At 43.7% G+C, this 24,245-nt stretch overlaps 1 protein-coding gene across 2 annotated transcripts in view; it reads left to right on the forward strand.

Moving 5' to 3' along the window:
- The window catches only part of LOC126284492 (keratin-associated protein 16-1-like), a 306,103-nt gene that overhangs the window by 223,208 nt on the left and 58,650 nt on the right, over positions 1 to 24,245 (forward strand). The window contains exon 10 of one of the 2 annotated variants that reach the window (XM_049983454.1): positions 9,676 to 9,823. The exons of the other annotated variant lie outside the window; for it this stretch is intronic. The gene's annotated coding sequence lies outside the window, so the exon portion shown is untranslated. Of the gene's footprint in view, positions 1 to 9,675; positions 9,824 to 24,245 lie in introns of those variants that run through there. 2 annotated transcript variants of the gene reach the window in all.

The raw sequence follows: 24,245 nt of genomic DNA on the forward strand, positions 1-24,245 counted from the left end.
CGTGGACAAACCTCAACAGAATCCGTACCGACGATGGCTGCTGCAGGAATGCTCTCTTTAAGTGGAAGAAGCTGCCTAATCCAGCCTGTGACTGCGGGGATCCATACCAGACTGTTCACCATATTGTCACTGGATGCAGGATTCGAGCCTGTCTCGGTGCTGAAAAGGACTTCCTGCTAGCAAATTCCAGATGCAGTGCTCTGAATTGAAGGACTGCATATTCAGCTGTAAAGCCAAACATTAGTTTCTTGTGTGTAAATATGAACAAATGTGTATGTGATTTAATTATATATATATATATATATATATATATATATATATATATATATATATGTGTGTGTGTGTGTGTGTGTGTGTGTGTGTGTGTGTGTGTGTGTGTGTGTGTGTGCAACTAATAGACAAACATCTACCGTAGGTGGACCGTCAAATAATATCCCAAAGTGTGGCTGCGAAGAACTCCTACTTTCAGTTACGACCTGGTTAAGTTATTCTTGTCCTAATATTTGCACCGGGAATACTTACAGTCTATAACAATAGAGACACCGTAGGACGTTTGGTGGAAGTCATGCGCCAAGCCAAAGTTAAATTAAATAACGGCCCTGCTGCGTTATGCGTCCCTGCCCCCCCCCCTCCCCCCTGTTTCCCACGAATTGGGCTTGCAGCGTTACTTCTCAGTCCGCTTATCGAAACCACACGGGTCACACAGGCGCACTGGATCAGCGTTTGGTGAGTGTTGGCCTCGAATGCAGGCGATTTCGCGTGGATCGTCATTTCAGGTTGTAAGCTGACTTGCGCTTTCTGCAGCTCAGGGTCGTTACTTTGTTTAATTTTGTTTCAGCGCGTGACTTTACCTAACGTCCTATGGTGGCTTCACTGTTACAAACTGTCTGCGTTCCCAGTGGCAATTTTGGAACAAGAGGAATTTTTCCAGACAGCGATTGAAAGTTGGAGTTCTTCACAGCCACCATTTGGGACATTATTTGATGGTCCACCTACGGTGATATTTGCCTAGTAGTTGTTAGACCACTGAGGCGACGTCTTACTGCCGCTATGTAGGCTGTTGGCCAGTCATTTGAACTGCTTTTAGTTGCTGAATGTCAATCTTTAATTTTTTTTAAAGTTCTTAATCGCTTAATGGATTAGGTTCCAACTGTTATTTTACTCCAGATTTTCAGATGCACCTGATAATGGGGCCAAGATCCCGAAACCGTGGTAGTATACGGTGGCTTCTATCGTGCAAGACTTCCGTCAATAAAGAACTTTAGAGCTGTGGCGTATTTATTTATCATGAACATGTAGCTGAACAGTTGTGGATGTCCCACAAATAAAAATTTATGTATTAGTTTCGGCTACCAAACGCTAAGAGATACGAAGGAACCAACAACGAAGTTTAATAGATACGTATTTTACGTTCTTGAACAGTTATACGAGTAGTACATAATTGGAGAGAGACTACACGAAGATATTCAAGTTACAGGAGAAGTCAAGTTGCTACTAGTCTTCCACGCGAAGAGGCGAGACGCGAAAATGCGATCTTCTGGATCAGCGATCGACGGTCAGACGTTTGGCGTTCGTGTGACTGACGTCGAAATCTCCTGTTCAAGAAAACATGGGCCTTTATAGATTAAGATCTCTGGTCTTAAACTTCGAGTGTGGTCTCGAGGGGCGTCTCTTGCTTTTATTCGTATAAACAATAATAATATTCATATAACTTATGGGTTTGCTGCCGGGTGACGTCGTCGAACACCGCAGATATTTCGAGAGAAGCACACCCTGCCATTCTCAAGGCACAAATGCAAGGAGGAACAAATGTGCAAGGAAATTTAATATCTCGGTTCACAAAGGAGAAACAAGGAAGATACCACACACAGAACAAGTGTCAACACAAACAAAGATAATCAACATCAGAAATATCGATAGTCACTGTTAATCAACAGGTGAGGTAGCACAAATTCTGTCCCTCTGTTTTTGATGAGAGACAGAGCCGTATTCCAAGCAGCATATAAACAAAATCCACCATTTCTGGTAATAATGTTGCCTGATAGTGTTATTAAGGAAGCTGTTGAAATCAAACTATCTCAATAGCTGGACGTGGAAGCCAGATTCTCCGTGTTGTTGTATTCCATAGGATGATCGGTGTCAAGGCAATGTTCTGCAATAGCGGATTTGCTCGGCTATTGTAAGCGTGTGTGACGCTAATGTTCAGTACACCGGTCTTCGACAGTTCTGATTGTCTGACCAATTTATGACATGCCACAACTGCAAGGAATACGATAGACCCCAGCCTTAGGCAAACCAAGATCATCTTTTACGGACGCCAACAGGACCTTAATCTTAGAAGGTGCTAGAAAAACACATTTCACATCATATTTCCGCAAAATACGGCCAATTCTGTTAGAAATGCTTCCTGCACATTTCTTCCTCCTTGCACTTGTGTCTTGAGAATGGCAGGGTGTGCTCCTGTCTAAATATCGGCGGTGTTCGACCAAGTCACCCGGCAGCAAACACGTAAGTTATTTGAACATTCAATTCGCCGGGAAAAGTTAAGGTCTCACAATAATAATATTGTTCCCTGTATATTGTTTGGTGGCGCTGAGCTGAGCGTTGCTACTTGTAATCCTTATTAAAGGACATCTTCTATACTCCAATAGCTGCATTAGAAATGTTTTATTTGACATAACTGGTTTTTTGGGTTTTATAACCTATCGTCAGGAGCATCTGAGACCAAGGAACAAACATCTGTATGTGAATCGATTTCTATAAAATAATAACTCTACATGTATAGCAGGAAGATAACTCTACTTACGTTTTACACTTCTATAGCTATGACATACATGATGATTGACTGTTCATAAGGCAGGATCTCAAATATGTTCTACTACATAGTTCACGGTTTGTCATATCCGTTACTGCTTTCAAATTTTAGGCTGTGTCAGTTCTTTATAATGTTTGACAGAATTGTCATATAGAGTAAACATGGAACTGACAAGACAAGTAGTTTACATTACGCATCTTTTTTTATTTCTAAGATCATATTTATATATGTCTTTGAAATGCAGTCATATGGTTATGAAATTTGCCATCTTTGACAAGTGGCATGCCAAGGTACAATATACAAAAAGTATAAGACTTTAAAATAATCCAACATATCCTGTTAAATTGCACAAATTTTTAAGAGAATATAGGCATTGTTCTAATGACGTTAACTAAAACATCACTATTCTCCAGAAAACAGAAAAAGGCACATTATTAAATATTCTAGAATAAAGTGAAATATACACACATATATACAAATAACATACTTAATCAACAAATATAGTTAAAGACAAAGATATATTTACAGAATTTCAACAGTGTTTTAACTGAATAATTTTGGTTTGGACTATGTGTCCTGCCCATAAAATTTGTACACTTTGATGTGATATGTTGGATTACTTTGCACTCTTATACCTTTTGTGTATTATACCTTTCCTTGGTGATTGTCAAAAATAGTAAATTTCATAGTTATATGGATGCATGTCACAGAGATACATAAATATGATCTTAGCAATAACAAAAGACTGGTAATGTAGACTCCTTGTCTTGCCAGTTCTACGTTTACTCTATATGGCAGTTGTGTCAAACATTATCAAAGAATTTCATTGCCTAAATATGATAGCAGTAACGTACATGACAAACTGTCTACAATGTTACAGGACTATATCAAATCCTGTCGTACTAACTGACAAGCATGTCATTATTAAAGATGTGCTTAATGTACGTATGCTTATGTTACTGCTGTATATGTACAGTTATCATTTTATAGAAATCTATGAATATATAGTACTGTGTTCCTCTGTATCAGATGTTATAAACTCGAAAACGGGTTTTGACAAATGAGACATCTATAGTGCAACTTATGGTGTACAGAGGCTGTCTTTTAATAAATATCTGAAACCTACAGAGTGCCAAGTATTCAAGATTATTTCTTCTAATACACTGTTGGAGGGAGGGGTGGAGGGGGTTTGACCTCTGCACAGAGGCAGCCTTCAAAGTTATCACGAATAGGAGGCACGTTGAGTTATGAATTCAACGAGGACGAGTTAGCAACCACGTGCCCTCAGCGGGCCCGTTGCAAATGTGTACCATAAACCTCAGTGTGACCATCAGTGGTCCCTCGGCCAGGCGACCAACAGTGTCACCTCTAAGGAGGGAACTGTACTGTGCGATACCCAAAGGAGCTGCACCTGCTTTCAGGCTGTATGTCCACCGGGTCAGCTGGCTCTTCTGATTTCGCCTCTCGGTTTCTACTACGTTAACAATGGCTGCTGTCATCGCAGACGACAAAACTGTCATAAAGGTGATAGTTGTATGCAGCCCATATTAAAATCTACTAATGTCAAACAGATCATCTCTCCTTTTTATGTATTTTTCTCCATATTCATGACAACGAGACTGGCTCTTGTAGAACTTCCTTCTTTTCAACCAAATACTGAAATTTTTATTTTTTCAAACAACAATATTGTGCCCATTAAAGTAGTTCCATTTGGCAGCTACACACTGGCGTAAGTAGGGGGCTACAGGGGTGCTGCCACAAATTCAATTGTTTCCAGATGTATCCGAAATAGCGGCGATAACAATATAGCATTGTGTAGACTTTGCAACAGTGCTTGACATCATCCAAGATGGCAGATTTTGGCGGAAATATAGGTCTATTGGGCTAGCTCCACTAACCTAACCCGTCCCCAAAAAAATGGTGACAAGTTCAAATTCCAATAGGATAATATGTCACACCCCTGTTATCTCTACTAAGCAAGGAAAATGGCGGGAAAAAAGGACTTGTATTTATTATTTAACCAATTTCAAGCAGGTGTGTTCGCCACTGACTCTGCACTCTAACTGCCTTAGCTCATATCGCTGCCGCCAGAGAGCGCCACCGTGACGTCAGATAATGACGCAAGTACTGTTATTCAAGATGGCTGCACTCAGTGTATCCACCACGTTGTGTGGGTGTACATCATATTGGCGCCGCTATGTTCGGTGATGACTCAAGATCGTCAGCTTTCTCCCTCGCGCTGCGCCAGCTGCCTCCGAGCGCGAGACTACTGACGTCGCAGCCCCCCAGCCTGGACCTTTATACTCGCTCCAGACGTTATTCTGTAAATAATCTTACTATGACCCCAGTACCGTTATTCCATCCGCATGGTCTAGGACACAGCTAGAGCACCCTCACGTTGTTGTTGTTGTTGTTGTCTTCAGTCCTGAGACTAGTTTGATGCAGCTCTCCATGCTACTCTATCCTGTGCAAGCTTCTTCATCTCCCGGTACTTACTGCAACCTACATCCTTCTGAATCTGCTGAGTGTATTCATCTCTTGGCCTCCCTCTACGATTTTTACCCTCCACGCTGCCCTCCAATGCTAAATTTGTGATCCCGTGATGCCTCAGAACATCTCCTACCAACCTGTCCCTTCTTCTTGTCAAGTTGTGCCACAAACTCCTCTCCAATTCTATTCAATACCTCCTCATTAGTTATGTGATCCACCCATCTAATCTTCAGCATTCTTCTGGAGCACCACATTTCGAATGCTTCTATTCTCTTCTTGTCCAAACTATTTATCGTCCATGTTTCACTTCCATACATGGCTACACCCCATACAAATACTTTCAGAAACGACTTCCTGATACTTAAATCTATACTTGATGTTAACAAATTTCTCTTCTACAGAAACGCTTTCCTTGCCATAGCCAGTCTACATTTTATATACTCCCTACTTCGACCATCATCAGTTATTTTGCTCCACAAAAAGCAAAAATCCTTTAGTACTTTAAGTGTCATTTCCTAATCTAATTCCCTCAGCATCACCCGACTTAAGTCGACTACATTCCATTATCCTCGTTTTGCTTTTGATCATGTTCATCTTATATCCTCCTTTCAAGACACGGTCCATTCCGTTCAACTGCTCTTCCAAGTCCTTTGCTGTCTCAAGGTTTTTATTTCTTCTCCGTGAACTTTAATACCTGCTCCGATTTTTTCTTTTGTTTCCTTTACTGCTTGCTCAATATACAGTTTGAATAACATCGGGGACAGGCTACAACCTTGTCTCACTCCATTCCCAACCGCTGCTTTCCTTTCATGCCCCTCGACTCTTATAACTATCATCTGGTTTCTGTACAAATTGTAAATAGCCTTTCACTCCTTGTATTTTACCCCTGCCACCTTTAGAAGTTGAAAGAGTATTCCAGTCAACATTGTCAAATCTTTCTCTAAGTCTACAAATGCTAGAAATGTAGGTTTGCCTTTCCTTAATCTACTTTCTAAGATAAGTCGTACTGTCGGTATTGCCTCACGTGTTCCAACATTTCAGCTGAATCCAAACTGATCTTCGCCGAGGTCGGCTTCTACCAGTTTTTCCATTCGTCTGTAAAGAATTCGCGTTAGTATTTTGCAGCTGTGACTTATTAAACTGATAGTTCGGTAATTTTCATAACTGTCGACACCTGCTTTCTTTGGGATTGGAATTATTATATTTTTCATGAAATCTGAGGGAATTTCTCCTGTCTCATACATCTTGCTCACCAGATGGTAGAGTTTTGTCAGGACTGGCTCTCCCAAGGCCGTCAGTAGTTCCAATTTAATGTTGTCTACTCCGAGGGCCTTGTTTCGACGTAGGTCTTTTATCTCATCATACATTTCATCAATTTCTTCATCATCTGCTGAACTTGTTGACATATAAACTTGTACTACTGTAGTAACTGTGGGCTTCGTATCTATCTTGGCCACAATAATGCGTTCACTATGTTGTTTGTAGTAGCTTACTCGCATTCCTATTTTCCTATTCATTATTAAACCTACTCCTGCATTACCCCTATTTGATTTTGTGTTTATAACCCTGTTGTCACCTGACCAGAAGTCTTGTTCCTCCTGCCACCGAACTTCACTAATTCCCACTATATCTAGTTTTAACCTATCCATTTTCTGTTTTAAATTTTCCCTACCTGCCCAATTATGGGATCCGACATTCCACACTCCGATCCGCAGAAATCCAGTTTTCTTTCTCCTGGTAACGACGTCCTCTTGAGTAGTCCCCGCCCGGAGATCCGAACGGTGGACTATTTTACCTCCGGAATATTTTACCCAAGAGGACGCCATCGTCATTTAACCATACAGTAAAGCAGTAAAGCTGCATGCCCTCGGGAAAAATTACGGCTGTAGTTTCCCCTTGCTTTCAGCCGTTCGCAGTACCAGCACAGCAAGGCCGCTTTGGTTAGTGTTGCAAGGCCAGATCAGTCAATCATCCAGACTGTTGCCCTTGCAACTACTGAAAAGGCTGCTGCCCCTCTTCAGGAACCACACGTTTGTCTGGCCTCTCAACAGATACCCCTCCGTTGTGGTTGCACCTACGGTACGGCTATCTGCATCGCTGAGGCACGCAAGCCTCCACACCAACGGCAAGGTCCATGTTTCATTATGGTAGGACCCTCCCATTACGTAATCCAAGAGCGTCGCTCATCCCACCTGTAGTCAAGCGCTGAGAGAGAGAGAGAGAGAGAGAGAGAGAGAGAGAGAGAGAGAGAGAGAGAGAGAGCGAGAGAGAGATGCTGCAATGCCTTCTCTCTCATATAGGAAGCAAAGAAAAGGCGATCACTATACTTTCAACTACCTAGATTCAACTACTTTTCTAGGTCCAGGCCGCCACCTCTTCCTAGGAACCGGCGCCGAGTTTAAATTCTGGCAGTAAAGAAAGGTCACATGGGCTTTCGCCTCCAACTTAAGAAAATTGTTGCAAACGAAGCTCACAACCACTGACCTAATCCTCCAAGGCGCAACCTCTTCCTAGGGGTTACTGGTAAAAGAACTCAGCCTGCACTAGGTTGATGGAGAGAGGAAGGAATGTACTTTATTTATTTGGGAGCAATTCATTTAGGGATGGAGTATATGTATCACAGAACACACGCCCTGACATGCCCCACAGCATAAAGACCTGCAAACTACTCCTACATAACCCATGTATAACGCTCTTCACACGCGCTTGCTAATTGCAAACCGTCAAAAATAGCGCATTGCACAGCCTACAGACATGCGAACCACTCGTAAATAATCAATACATTTACGTCCAGATAGCCAAACAACTCCAATTTTCTGAAAGAAATAAGTCACAAGGACTCAGATTAGGTGAATAGGGGGACTGTGAAACAACAGGAACGCCTTTTGAGGTCAAAAATTCCGTGACGGAAGTGGCCGTGTGACATAAGGCGTTGTCATGATACTGCATCAACTTGCCAGCAATATTCGCTCACACTCGATTCACCCTTTCCCTGAGCCTTTTAAGTACATGTTTGTGAAACCCTTGGTTGACGGTTCGCCCTTGAAGAACAAATGCCTTGTGTACGATGCCCCTACTGTCAGAAACGAAAATCAGCATTTTTATTTTGACGTTTGATTCGGTCATTCGAGCTTCTTTCGGTTGAAGGGCCGTCTTAGTGAGCCATACCTCATTGTACAGTTTTGTCTCATGACCGTACTCAAAAATCGTTCATAACCTGTGTTCACACTACTGAACCATTCGCAGTCATTGGCAGTCCCCTCAAGAAGATTGACGCACACGTTTCTTCGATTGTTATTCTGCTGAGATGCGAGGTTTTTGGCACCATTTTTGTACGTACCGTACCATGTGGAATACTTCGGACAATATTTGATGTACGGTGCAACTGTTTAAGTTTAGCAAGTGACTGATCTTTCTTATTGTTAAACGTCGATCTGTTCTCATAAGAACTCGCATAAGAACACATTTCCTACATTTTTTGAAAAAAAAAAAGATTTGTGATAGCGGAAATCTTATGCTCTTGATAAATGTTTCAACGTTTTAGAGATCACACTCTCCAAGTTTTACAGAAAATTTGATAGCATAACGTTGCTCTAAATGCCGCTGTTCCATTTTCCGTAACACACTACAAAAACACAACTCCACTGATAGCGCTCTCGAAACCCACCTGATTGCTGTACGGAGCTGAAACTCTGACAGGGCTTCTGGAATCAACACATCGGTCTAAAAAAGAAAAAGGACACAGTGTTGCCGTATCGCTTGCAGTTTTGTCAACCTCACTTCTTTTGTTAAGCATCTCTTACCCTAGCAGGCTTGGATTTCAACAAAAGTATTTGCAATGCGGAAAATTTCGAATGATATCGCAGTTTGTGGCATTTGCCTCATAATCAAGCGGATTCTCCAGAAAACCTTGAGTGGGACTGGGGGACTCAACATATTTTTATCCAATGCTGGGAGAATGTTGCCCATTGTAAGTCAAAAGTTAAAAATCTATTTGCGTATTTTTGATGTATGTACGATGGTGTTGTGTACGTCGCACGGTGCATGTGTGGCTGCATGTGAACAGTTACATGTATTTAATGCTATCGTTTCAAATCTCACGGTGTGATAGGGAAACTCAATGAAAACCAGTTTTCACATTAGCGCAGACTATTAAATTTCCTGCTTTTATTCACAAACGACTGTATTATTAATACGCGTATAATATTAATTTTACGGTATGGTTCTCTGGAATGTATAATACTTGCGTATTAGGAGTGGGTCACTTTCTCGAGAGTATCTATTTTCGTAAAACTGCCATGTGTATGTTTTAAGTATAACGTTTTTTAAGTGATTGCTCAGATTTAGTAAAATGCTGTAATTGTCTACAGACGCTGGACAGAAAGATGCCCTAAAGAAAGCAGCGGAAACATCGCCATGACTTGCTTTGTGGACACATTGGACCATTAGCTGCGCTGTACGTCACACTGTACTTATTATGTCTTAATGTACTGTTGTTCTGCTGATATGGACCTCTCACTAAATAAAACCAAAAAACTTTGTTTGGTATTAGATAATTCTTTGTTACACATCTTATTGAATCACATAGTGATATCTCAAGTCCCTTCACAATTTGTAGAAATATATGGAAGGAAGTGTGGGATGCAGCGTGATACTTAAGACCATTTCAGATCAAGCCACTCAGTTATCCAGCAGCGTTCAGTCAATCAGCGGTAGCAGCAATCTGCATACCAAACGGAACTGATGCTCGTACCACCAGGAAAAGAGAGCCCGTGTACGATTGTGTTCGTAATTGTTTTGATCATCCATGGGTCACGTTATACCGTGGCTCCTGTTTGTAGATGTAGGACTATTAATGCAAATGGTATCTTTCAGCCATGATTTAGTGAAACGGTGCCTTGTTAAAAACAGATGCATGGTCCAATGAACAATTTTATATCGCTGATTGTGAAAAGGAATGAGAAATGAACTGAGTATCAGCGCGTAGTGGGGCTGCGTGAACCTAGATGCTCCTTCTGCGGTACATGGAAAGACATGACAGAATATAGCCATTGTACATCAGGGCCTATTTAGGGGTGATGTTCTTGAGGACAATATTATGGAAATGGAAGAGGAGGTAGATGAAGATGAAATGGGAGATATGATACTGCGTGAAGAGTTTGACAGAACACTGAAAGACAATATTCCATTAGAACTACTGACAGCCTTGGGAGAGCCAGTCCTGACAAAACTCTACCATCTGGTGAGCAAGATGTACGAGACAGGCGAAATTCCTTCAGACTTCAAGAAGAATATAATAATTCGAATCCCAAAGAAAGCAGGTGTTCACAGATGTGAAAATTACCGAACTATCAGTTTAATAAGTCACAGCTACATAATACTTACACGAATAACAAAGACAAATGTAATGTATTGCGAATACATAGAAAGAAGGATCGTTTATTGTATGATTATATGATAGCGGAACAAACACTAGTAGCAGTTACTTCTGTAAAATATCTGGAAGTATGAGTGCGGAACGATTTGAAGTGGAATGATCATATAAAATTAATTGTTGGTAAGGCGTGTGTCAGGTTGAGATTCATTGGGAGAGTCCTTAGAAAATGTAGTCCATCAACAAAGGAGGTGGCTTACAAAACACTCGTTCGACCTATACTTGAGTATTGCTCATCAGTGTGGGATCCGTACCAGATCGGGTTGACGGAGGAGATAGAGAAGATCCAAAGAAGAGCGGCGCGTCTCGTCAAAGGGTTATTTGGAAACCGTGATAGCGTTACGGAGATGTTTGACAAACTGAAGTGGCAAACTCTGCAAGAGAGGCGTTCTGCATCGCGGTGTAGCTTGCTCGCCAGGTTTCGAGAGGGTGCGTTTTTGGATGTTGTTGTTGTTGTTGTGGTCTTCAGTCCTGAGACTGGTTTGATGCAGCTCTCCATGCTACTCTATCCTGTGCAAGCTTCTTCATCTCCCAGTACCTACTGCAACCTACATCCTTCTGAATCTGCTTAGTGTACTCATCTCTCGGTCTCCCTCTACGATTTTTACCCTCCACACTGCCCTCCAATGCTAAATTTGTGATCCCTTGATGCCTCAAAACATGTCCTACCAACCGATCCCTTCTTCTAGTCAAGTTGTGCCACAAACTTCTCTTCTCCCCAATCCTATTCAATACCTCCTCATTAGTTACGTGATCTATCCACCTTATCTTCAGTATTCTTCTGTAGCACCACATTGGATGAGGTATCGAATATATTGCTTCCCCCTACTTATACCTCCTGAGGAGATCACGAATGTAAAGTTAGAGAGATTAGAGCCCGCACGGAGGCATTCAGACAGTCGTGCTTCCCGCGAACCATACGCGACTGGAACAGGAAAGAGAGGTAATGACATTTGCACGTAAAGTGCCCTCCGCCACACACCGTTGGGTGGTTTACGGAGTATAAATGTAGATGTAGAATTCTTTACAGACGAATGGAGAAAGTGTTAGAAGTCGACCTCGGGGAAGATCAGTTTGGATTCCGTAGAAATGTTGGAACACGTGAGGCAATACTGACCCTACGACTGATCGTAGAAGCTAGATTAGGGAAAGGTAAACCTACGTTTCTAGCAATTGTGGGCTTAGAGAAAGCTTTTGACAATGTTGACTGGAATAATCTCTCTCAAATTCTGAAGATGGCAGGGGTAAAATACAGGGAGCGACATGAAAGGGAAGCAGTGGTTGGGAAGGGAGTGATACAGGGTTGTATCCTTTCCCCAATGCTATTCAATCTGTATATTGAGCAAGCAGTGAAGGAAACAAAAGATAAATTCGGAGTAGGTATTAAAATCCATGGAGAAGAAATAAAAACTTTGAGGTTTGCCGATGACATTGTAATTCTGCCAGAGACAGCAAAGGACTTGGAAGAGCAGTTGAACGGATGGACAGTGTCTTGAAAGGAGTATATAAGATGAACATCAACAAAAGAAAAACGAGGATGATGGAATGTAGTCTAATTAAGACGGGTGATTCTGAGGGAATTAGATTAGGAAACGAGACACTTAAAGTAGTAAAGGAGTTTTGCTATTTGGTGAGCAAAATAACTGATGATGGTGGAAGTAGAGAGGATATAAAATGCAGACTGGCAATTGCAAGGAAAGCATTTCTGAAGAAGAGAAATTTTTTAACATCGAGTACAGGTTTAAGTGTCTGGAAGTCGTTTCTAAAAGTATTTGTATGGAGTGTAGCCATGTATGGAAGTGAAACATGGACGATAAATAGTCTGGACAAGAAGAGAATAGAAGCATTCGAAATGTGGTGCTCCAGAAGAATGCTGAAGATTAGATGGGTGGATCACATAACTAATGAGGAGGTATTGAATAGAATTGGGGAGGAGTTTGTGGCACAACTTGACAAGAAGGAGGGACCGGTTGGTAGGACATGTTCTGAGGCATCAAGGGATCACCAATTTAGCATTGGAGGGCAGCGTGGAGGGTAAAAATTGTAGAGGGAGACCAAGAGATGAATACACTAAGCAGATTCAGACGGATGTCGGTTGCAGTAAGTACTGGGAGATGAAGAAGCTTGCACAGTATAGGGTAGCATGGATAGCTGCATCAAACCAGTCTCAGGACTGAAGACCACAACAGCAACAACATGACTGCTTTCAGCGACGATTACGACGAGAATGTACTCGTGTGGCGTTACAGAGAGGGAAATCCATCGTGTTTGGCGCGTGGGTCTCGCGCATCGTATTGCAACTGCAGCAGCAAATTGAGCAGCAGTTGGCATCAAATTTTGCAAATCTGTTACTTCAAGGACAGCTCCGAGCCAGACGCCGTGTTCCGTGCATTCCACTGACACCCCTAACCACCGCCATTTGAGACTTCAGTTGTGGCAAGCGAGAGATCATTGGAGGGCAGGTTGAATACCTGTTGTGTTTTCTGATGAAAGCCGGTTTTGCCTCGGTGTCGGTAATGGCCGTGTGTTGGTTAGGATGAGTTCAGTTGAGGGCATGCAACCATCCTGTCTGCGTGCTACACACAGTGGAACCACACCTACAGGTATGGGCTGGGCTGCGGTTTCATATGACAGTAGGCGCACTCTCGTGTTCATGCCGAGCACCCTGACGGCAAATCTGTATGTCAGTCTGATGACTCGACCTACTGCGCTGCCATTCATCAACAGGTTTTTCCTACAAGATAACGCTCGCCTACAAACCGCTGTTGTAACCGAACTTGCTCTACAGAGTTTCAACGTCTTGCCTTGACTTGCTCCATCACCAAATCGGTTTCCTGTGGAGCATATACGGGACATTATCGGATGACAACTCCAGTATCATCCACAAACAGCATTAACCGTCCCCATATGGACTGAGCAATGCAACAGGTGTGGAACGCCATCCCTCAAACTGACATCCGGCACTTGTACAACACAATGCATGCACGTTTGTGTGCTTGCATGCAACATTCTTGTAGTTACACAGGTTATAAATGTATCAGCATTTCAAATTTGCGGTGGCTTAAGTCGCTCTTACATTAACTTGTGATCTTACAATGTTAATCACTTAAATATGCTACCTAGACAACTAAATTCCCGAAGTTTCATTGCCATATATTAATTATTTTTTGGTATTGCGATTTTTTCCATAATTTTGCATGGAACCTGATCACATGCAGAAATGGAAGATCAGTCATAGCAGTTCTGCACTCAGCAGTCGTTGACAAAAACTTACTTCGTACCTGAAGATTTTGTGCGAATTACAGGCTACTATCATCGTTAATAACTATGTGAGGACTATCATTATCTACAGACAAAAACAATAAAAGACAACATGTGTAATCAAGATGGCGCTAGGTAATACATGCATAAATGTTAAATAAATTATTTAGGAAAAGAGAAAGGAGTAATAAATAAGCAAATAAATGATCTATGTTGCCTTCAGATCAAGCAAAGAAATGAATCTAGTCGCTTGTTTTTCAACCTACACAAGGAATATAGGTCGAGAATTTTGCTAATCACATAGATTCACATTTTAGACAGCACTTCAACCAAAATATAGAATGGCCTAAGTTGAAGGAGAGAATGAGAAACAGAATTCGAAATACTTTGGATTGAATGACGAGAACACGGTCTTATAATCAGCTTGAAGTTGAAGGAGAGAACGAGGAAATTGAATTCGTAAAATTTCGGATTGAATGACGAGAACAACGGCTTATATCTAGATTCAAGTTCACGGAAAACACAAAGACTACACTGTACATCGGTACCGGTTAAAGAACGTCTTTGCAAAAAGTTAGCAAACATAAGTTCGTGAGTTACTGAAAGCAAAACTTTTAATAAATAAAAGTGCCGTTAGACAGGTAACTTTCAAATTTAAAAGCCTTTCGATATCTCACGCATTTACACAAATAGATAAAATACGAAGGCTATTAGGAAAGAAAGGTCCGATCTGGCGCGAAATGGGAACAACAGTAAATATCCAATGAAACTTTGCACAGATGTACTGGACAGCGCCTCTAATATGTCCGTCGATCGCATCTATTTTCAGTTCTGAGCGCACAGTTAGCGTTTAAAGATCACTAGAAAATAGTGACTCCCGCCAAGAACGAGGGCCTGGTGGGAAATTTTGCCTGATGTCACGCAGCCCACATAACTTAACTATCACGCGTTTCCTTCTTCATGACATGAAGATCCTCCTGCAACGTTTTCGATGGGAATTGTTTGATAGCCCACAAAAGAGCTCGTAATTGACTCTCTCTGAGTTTCATCTCAGCTCACATGAGCCGCTGACTATGAAGACAACGTTTTGGCTCAGATAACGAGTTGTACTCCAGCATAGAGAGTTGGCGGAAGGCATAGGAATCTACTTTCTATGACGAGGATTATGGAAAGTTGGTACAACTTTACGACAATTGTCTAAATCGGAGCAGATGCTATGTAGAGAAATAGCTGGAAGGTGCTGCTAATTGTTGTAAATGAAACATTTTTGATATTTGCAGTGTATTCCATTCCACGACCCATCAGACATCACTTTACGAACTGCCCTCATTTGTAACTCATACGTGTTGTACAAACATTTACATACTTACAGGTCTAATTTACAAGTTTCGATAGGTAGTTTACCATACTCTTATGGCAGAAACTACACCGGCGTTTGCCTGGAATAATATAGGGAGCCGTAGAAAACCTAAATTATAATGGAAGTTTGAGTTTCCATCCTCCCAACACAAGGACAGCTTATTAACAACAGCACAACGTAGAGTAACGTCTTCGCTGCTTGGACTCTTTAGTTGTTAACACTGTATCTGTACAGTGTGGTCACTAGGCTCATTTAGTGTACGCACTTATTTGGATCTGCTCTAGATCTCTTCATCATCGCGTGCATTTTGCTGGTATATTTGATTATGTCCATTCCGAATCACAACTTGATGGAATTCATCACAGTTTACTACGTGTAATATATTATTCTCATGGCATGCACAGAGGAATCACTGTCGATTGACAATATAATTTTATCTGAACTCTCGGAGAACTCGAAATGAACTGAACAGCATTTTTCAAAACTTGATTACAGTATTTTGTTAATGCTTCTTTCTGTGAGGCCGACGCCCTTCTAGGACGGCGGTGTATATGGTGGGTCTTCTGCAATCGCTTCTGAACAGGAATTTTCGTCTGGGCGCGACTTCTTGTAAGAACATGCAACTGTTCCGTGTCGCCCAGACTACAGCTGTTACCGAACATCATGCTAGTTCAGTCCCTCCATAGCCTAAAACGCTGTGGGCTTACCCAGTCTTTCAAACATATGTCATTATGTAAACAGCTAATGATAGTTCTTTAAACATTGGTCACTGTGCACATTAATTGCTGAGATCTGAAACTCGACACTGATGTTTGGTTCCCATTTAGAGAATCTCATTCTCCTATTTACTTCCTCAAAAAACCAACGGGAGTTTATCTTACGTTTTTCCTACATATTAATACTTATCGCGTTTTCTCATACAATGTGGCTGCTACACCTCGTCTCTTGCCAAATCTTAAGGTCCTCAGTCAACTGCAAGGCACTTCAAGCCGTAACTAATTGAATACTCGATAGCTTAAACGTGACCGTTAATACGGCTTACTTGTCGATTGCACTAACTTAGAAACTTCTATTTTGTACAGAAAATAAGAGACTGGAAACTTCAGTACGTTATATAAATTTCCAGTTGATAAATGTAAACTTTCCCGAGAAAAAGGCGAGTAATTTGAGATTTTCTGAGAGAGAGATGTTTTTCGAGATAACGATACTTGACGAGAGTGAATATATTTCCAGAGATATATATTTTTCCTAGAGATTCGGATGTTCCCAGAGATTCGAATCTTCCCAGAAATTCAAATTTTCCCAGATATTCGAATCTTCCCAGAAATTCAAATCTTCCCATGATCGACATTTTTGAGAGACAACCCCCTCCCCCCATTAGTTCTGTTAGCACATCTGAACATATAAACAAATAAAATTCCCTGGCACATTAAAATTGCGTGCTCGACCGAGACTCGAACTCGGGACCTTTGCCTTTCGCGGGCAAGTGCTCTACCAACTGAACTACCGAAACACGACTCACGGCCGGTACTCACAGCTCTACTTCTGCCAGCATCTCGTCTCCTACCTTCCAAACTTTACAGAAGCTCCCCTGCGAACAACTCCGGGCGGCTCAGTTAATATACAAACGGCCACAGGAGAATGTCGCGATTTAATTGCACTGGCAGCGGCGCGCAGACTCCGCGCCGCAGTGGTTGCCATTGATTTCGACAGCGCATTCGACAAAGTGCGGCATCCTTTTCTGTTCTCCGTGATGAAGCGCATGGGTTTTCCACCAGCCTTTATCGACGTAATCCGGCGCCTGTACGGCACCGCCGAATCGCTGATTCAGGTTAATGGCCGTGTGGCAGGACCAGTGGCGATCCGACGTTCCGTACGGCAAGGCTGCCCACTTTCGACCCTACTCTATGCCATCAGGCTGGAGCCACTCATCGGGAGTCTGACGAGCCACCTTTCTGGTCTCACTTTGCGACAGCACAGTTTTCGATGTCGTGCGTATGACGACGACCTCCTTCTCTTGATCCGTTCACGGAGTGAAACACACACGGTACTTGATTTGATATCAACGTACGGCACTGCAGCGGGCAGTACCATTGCCCATTGGACGCGGCCTCTCACAGGACGACTTAGCAACTCTCCCGTGTGTACAGAAACTACGATACCTTGGTATCATTTTCACCTCGACCGCGCGCCGCTCCGCTGCCATCAATTTTCATCGTGCTCTCCAAACCATCCGCACGACGGTGCGACAAAATCTTCTCCGACGACTCGATTCTTTACAACGTGTACAATACCTGAATCAACATGTGGCGTGCAGAATGGTCCACATTGCACAGGTCCTCCCGCTGCCATGAACTATTGGACGCAGCCTCCAGGCTGCCTTCGGATACTTCCTTACGGCCGGTACGCTCTTTAAGGTCCGCTACGACACGCTCAACCTTCCCCCACGAGTGGGGGGCCTCGGTCTTGTCAATGTGCGACTCCGCGCGGCGTCCTTGTACATGTCCACCATGCACAAGCAGTGGCACGGGGGCACCTCCCTTACGCGCAGCTTGCTGGAAATCCTTGTGCCCGCGACCATAACACCACCAGTACCAGTCGGACACATCAAGCACCATCTGGCACACATTTCTGATTTCATCGTCGACTTCGGTTATGCTCACACACACTTACCGACCACGCGTTCTCCTCGACCTTAAGATTTTTACACCCCACTCTTCGTTCCATATCCAGCAACAATATCGAACTGCGACATCCGTCCACGCTGGGGCCCACGGTTTGGCGTCACATCCACCAGCCTTTTCTTCCCTCCAACGTCCGGGCAACATGGTACCAGGTCGCAAATAAAAAATTCGCCCCAAATCATCGTCTTCACGCCATCGGACTAAAGGACTCTCCACTCTGCTCAATTTGCCACCTCATGGATGACGATGTCCAGCAACTGACTTGTGCTGTCACCAGTGACGTCTGGAAACTTGCCCGACAGTTCGTTGCCTGTTACCTCCGTGTTCCGCCGGACTCATGGGCCCATGGACTTTTATCCATCCTGGGAATACTTATTTCCCCGCCACCAAAAATCATGCGATTGTATGGGTCAAGGGATGGACCATCACCTACATGTATAATGATGGCGACAAATCACGCCTTGATTTCTGGCAGTACTTACAAACCGCCCACAGTGAAGTCGAACAGCGACCGCGCTACCGCACCTTCTTCGCTAATAACCTACACGCGATCTTTACATCACCCCCGCTCAGTTGGATGGTGCCACACACCGACAGCACTCCCACCCCCCCTGCTCACATCTAAGACCACCCGCGCTGCTGTCTACATTGTAACCCATAGTGGAGTAGGCGCATGGGTTTGTCCCTCACTCAACTGTATATTGCTTTACACCTCTTAGCTTCCATCAGTATTATTAGTTTTTTCCCTACACCTTGTTCATACTAAAAAACTTGCTCACCTTGTACGAGTATCATGTCTTGTGTTATTTTCGCCGGAAGGATGGCATTTTTCTTGTATTTAAGTTTGTACCAATAAAGATCTTTTGTTCATTTACCCTGTTCCTGGTGAAGAACAAAAAACATAATAAAAATAATATAATAAAACAAACATAAATAACAAAGCTTGTTTGAGGGAGTTGGTAGAGCACTGGCCCGCGAAAGGAAAAGGTCCCAAGTTCGAGTCTCGGTCGGCCACACAGTTTTAATCTGCCAGGAAGTTTCATATCAGCGCACACTCCGCTGCAGAGTGAAAATTTCATTCTGGAAACATCCCCCAGGCTGTGGCTAAGCCATGTCTCCGCTATATCCTTTCTTTCAGGAGTGTTAGTTCCGCAAGGTTCGCAGGAAAGCTTCTGTAAAGTTCGGAAGGTAGGAGACGAGATGCTGGCAGAAGTAGAGCTGTGAGTACCGCGCGTGAGTCGTGCTTCCGTACCTCAGTTGGTAGAGCACTTGCCCGCGAAAGGAAAAGGTCCTGAGTTCGAGTCTCGGTCGGCCACAGAGTTTTAATCTACCAGGAAGTTTCATATCAGCGCACACTCCGCTGCAGAGTGAAAATTTCATTCTGGAAAGATCCCCCAGGCTGTGGATAAGCCATGTCTCCGCTATATCCTTTCTTTCAGGAGTGCTAGTTCTGCAAGGTTCGCAGGAGAGCTACTGTAAAGTTTGGAAGGTAGGAGACGAGATGCTGGCAGACGTAGAGCTGTGAGTACCGGGCGTAAGTCGTGTTTCGGTAGTTCAGTTGGTAGAGCACTTGCCCGCGAAAGGAAAAGGTCCCGAGTTCGAGTCTCGGTCGGGCACACAGTTTTAATCTACCAGGAAGTTTCATATCAGCGCACACTCCGCTGCAGGGTGAAAATTTCATTCTGTAAACAAATAGGTAATCAGTGCCGTTTGTTGCATTGTAAAATGTTAATTACGTCCGGAGATATTGTAACTTAAAGTTGACGCTTGAGTACCACTCCTCCGCTGTTCGATCGTGTGTCTCGGAGAGCACCGAATTACGTAAGGATCCAAAGGGATGGACCTTAGGTACAGAATAGACTGGAACAGCACATTACGTCCACATGCTAACACCTTTTTACTGGTCTTTTGCACTGACGCACATGTACATTACGGTTTCCGTTTTCAGTTAAGGAGTGTAATAGAGTGTGTCCCGACATGTCAGGCCAATAGATGTTCAATGTGGTGGCCATCATTTGCTGCACACAATTGCAATCTCTGGCGTAATGAATGTCGTACACGCCGCAGTACATCTGGTGTAATGTCACCGCAGGCTGCCACAACACGTTGTTTCATATCCTCTGGGGTTGTAGGCACATCACAGTACACATTCCCCTTTAACGTACCCCACAGAAAGAAGTCCAGAGGTGTAGGATCAGGAGAACGGGCTGGCCAATTTATGTCTCCTCCACTTCCTATGAAACACCCGTCGAAAATCCTGTCAAGGGTCAGCCCAGTGTTAATTGCGGAATGTGCAGGTGCACCATCATGCTGATACCACATTCGTCGACGCGTTTCCAGTGGGACACTTTCGGGCAACGTTGGCAGATCATTCTGTAGAAACGCGATGTATGTTGCAGCTGTTTGGGCCCCTGCAATGAAGTGATGACCAATGAGGTGGTCGCCAATGATTCCGCACCATACTTTTACAGTCCACGGTTGCTGCCGCTCTACCTGTCTGAGCCAGCGAGGATTGTCCACGGACCAGTAATGCAAGTTCCATAGATTCACTGCCCCGTAGTTTGTGAAACACGCTTCATCGCTAAACAGGTAGAACTGCAACGCATTCTTTGTTAATGCCCATTGACAGAATTGCACTCGATGATTAAAGTCATCACCATGTAATTGCTGATGTAGCGACACATGAAACGGGTGAAAGCGGTGACGATGCAGTATGCGCATGACACTACTTTGACTCAGTCCACCGGCTCTCGCAATGTCCCGTGTACTCATGTGTGGGTTCATGGCAACAGCAGCTAACACACCAACTGCACCCGCTTCTCCTGTGACGGGCGTGTTACGGACCTGTTTGCGTGCTACGACCATACCTGTTGCATATAGTTGGCGGTAGATGTTTTGCAGTGTGCGGCTCGTTGGATGCTCTCTGTCCGGGTACCGTTTTGCATACACCCTGCAGGCTTCAGCTGCATTTCGTCGACACTCGCCATAGATAAGTATCATCTCCGCCTTTTCAGAGTTCGAATACACCATGGTCACAGTTCCTACAACACTACACTATCACAGATGTCTGGTAACACGGTGTACTACAGTTGGTCTGCGTGCGGAGACGAATGCAGAATAACAATAGCAGCAAGCGCTACATGCGGACACTGCGACAGCTAGACCAAACCACAACAGTGCACTACAGCCACACTCGTAAACACGGTCGTCATCGTAAACATGTCCCTGCAGATGCTGCTCGCCGACCGTGGCCCGTGTTTGTTACAACACGCAACTGAACGTAGGAGGTTTCAAGCGTCAACTTTAGGTTACAATATGTCCGGATTTAATTAACATTTTACAATGCAACAAACGGCACTGATTACGTATTTCTTTATATGTTCAGTTGTGCTAACAGAACTAACGGGGTTCTATTTAAAAAAACGTAGGTTTGTGTTAAAAAAACATACTTCCCTCCATTTTGTATGGTTTGTATTAACCAAATACACTAGCCCCTCTCCTCACGTTCAGTCTGTGGAATCGGTTTGTCAGTATTTTATGTGGTTTACGAAATATATCCAGCGGTAACGTTAGGTGACTCATCCTATATATATATATATATATATATATATATATATATATATATATATATATATATATATATATATAAATTGTAAAACAATAACAATATATAAAGACACAGAAATATCATTTCTTCAGGTAACAAAATAAGGAAAAAATGTATAGTACAATAGATGGAAATAGGAGGATATGCATTTCCGGCATTACATAGTCTCCTCCCCCAAACAACATAATCCAACATATTAAATAATCACAGGCATCAGATCAGCTGCTTTCTGTTTTTATTGTAAACTATGAATGAATTGTTAAATTTTAAGTTTTCTCTATACGATGTTGCAAGTTTGTTGTGCCTCCTCCCAATTTTAATCTTGTAAAGCAAGTGCATCGTTTAATTTATTGGTACTGTACAGACAAGGGATCGTGCCTTTTTATACTATAGATAATATCCATCAACGACATTGAGAAACCACGATATAGACCGAAAGGGGCTAGGGTTGCAGAAGTTGCCACCACTGCTGCCACCTGTGAGGAGTAAGTGCGCAACTCTGCATTCGGCAGACGACGCGACCCTCGTTTCGTGTTCTGTCCTGTGCTCTCCCATCGCCCCTCCCCCCCCCCTCCTCCTCCCACCGCTCGACGCCGAAGGAAGCGCTGCGGTTAGCCGGGGAAGCTTTGTATCAGTGCTGCGGGGCCGTAGTGCTTCCCATCCGGCACCACAAAGTTGCGCAAAACTGATGAGCAAGCTATTCCTGTCCTACACAGCCACGCCAAAACTTCTCCTGTAAAACTCCTCCCATCTCTGTAAGGAATATTCACTATGTCTAGTACGCCCGTCGATCGCATCATGTCGCTCTTTTCACTTCTGAGCTAACAGTGAGAACGTAAAGATGGCTAGAAGTTAGCATCTCCCACCAAGTATAAGGGCCTGGCGAAAGATTTCGCCTGAAGCTATGCAATCCACATAACTGTCGTGCAGTTCGTTCTACACAACAATTCTCGGTTGCACTCTGCAGGGGCAAGGAAGATCGTCCTGCAGCGTTTTCGATGGGAAGTATTTGGTCAACCACAATACAGTCTGTAATTGGCTACCCCTGAGATTCATCTCTGCTCAAATGAACCACTGCCTACGAATATTTTGACATACACAACGAGCTGCAGTGCAGAGTAGAAAATTGTCGAAAAGCACTGGCGGCTGTCTTCTGTAATGAGAGAATTGAAAAGTTGGTACAACGCTACGACAGATGTCTAAGTGTGAGTGGCCACTGTGTAGACAAGTAGCTGGAAGGTGTAGTTAACTGTTTTGATTTTAACTGTGGTTTCCATTTTGAGACCTATCGTTCCTTATGTTGCGGCCACAAGTAGTAAGCGTTGCTTCAGACAGTAGAGAATGGCAAAACAGTGGCGACCGAGGCGCAGATAGGCTTGCTGACAGTTGCAGTCTACCAACTAACTGACGCAAGCATGCACGCAAACAGAGCGCTGAGCAAAGCCTGGAGAGTGCTGAGTAAGGGAAGTGAGGCCAGCACGCTAAGTTACGCTGCAATGTACTGCGGCATTAATAACAAGAACCTGCCACCGAGGGTAAAAAACGCCCTCCTGCCGGATATAAACAGTGGAGCACAGGCAGCAACAGGTAGAAGCTATTAGGAAGCAGTTCGGATCTGAGGACGGACATGGTCTGTGTCCGAATGTTCAATCTTCGTAGGTGACGATTCCGCAAGTCTGTTCCGGCTCACAGGAGTCATCCGTTCGCCGCCAGATGTCTACATCAGCTCTGGAGGTCGGCCCGACTTCAGTCGGCACCGTTGCTGACTAACTGCAGGGAGAACTTCCAGCTGGACTGGCCGCAGCGCGGTTTTGGTCACAGGCACCGCCGGGGACTGACGCCCGGACTCCACGGCAACCTGGCCTCACAGCGCGTGGTCCGTCCATGACGGGAGCTGGCGGACATGGCGGCTGACGGTTTCCCAGCCGCCGGTGCAGCAGGCGGCGGCAGCTGACCTCACGGCGACGCGGCTCCGTGGGGGGTGCCATACTGGGCTTCCGAGTTCATCTCAGCCACAGGGCATCCTGACTTCAGCGGAGCACTGGTGGAGTGCATTGCGCGCATCGTCGGAGAATCTACACAGCAGCAGCCAGGCGGAGGGATCTGCAGGGCTGGGCATCGACGACGAGGGAGACATTGTAAAGAAAGCTCAATAAATAATTGTAAAACTCCACGCTGTGGCAGTCTTTGTTGTAGCCACTGTTTCTGCTGCTAACGAGTGCTGCAGAAGTCGTAACAAGTGGCCATCTGACATAACACTTACTTTCCGAATAGCTCGTATTATTCCTCAGTCACCTACTAATCCCTGACAGTCTTTGTTAGGTTAAATTAGACACTGTTTTCATTATAATTATAACACTATATTATATTTTGGTATTAGGTCCAGGATCATGTCACAGGTAACAAGACTTGGGTCAGTGAAAGATTGGGTACAAACGTAAAGTATATTCACAAAATAAAACACAATAAATACTGGTCCATGCCTTTTCACAATACTAAAGACGTAAAGAGGTGAAAATGTAAAGTGCTGTTTTGGTGTCGGTGAGTACTGAGTAAAATTAGCCTCAGCCTCCACATAGCTCACACATAACTCT

This window comes from Schistocerca gregaria, chromosome 8, assembly GCF_023897955.1.
Source record: "Schistocerca gregaria isolate iqSchGreg1 chromosome 8, iqSchGreg1.2, whole genome shotgun sequence".
In the NCBI taxonomy this organism is placed as follows: Eukaryota; Metazoa; Arthropoda; class Insecta; order Orthoptera; family Acrididae; genus Schistocerca; species Schistocerca gregaria.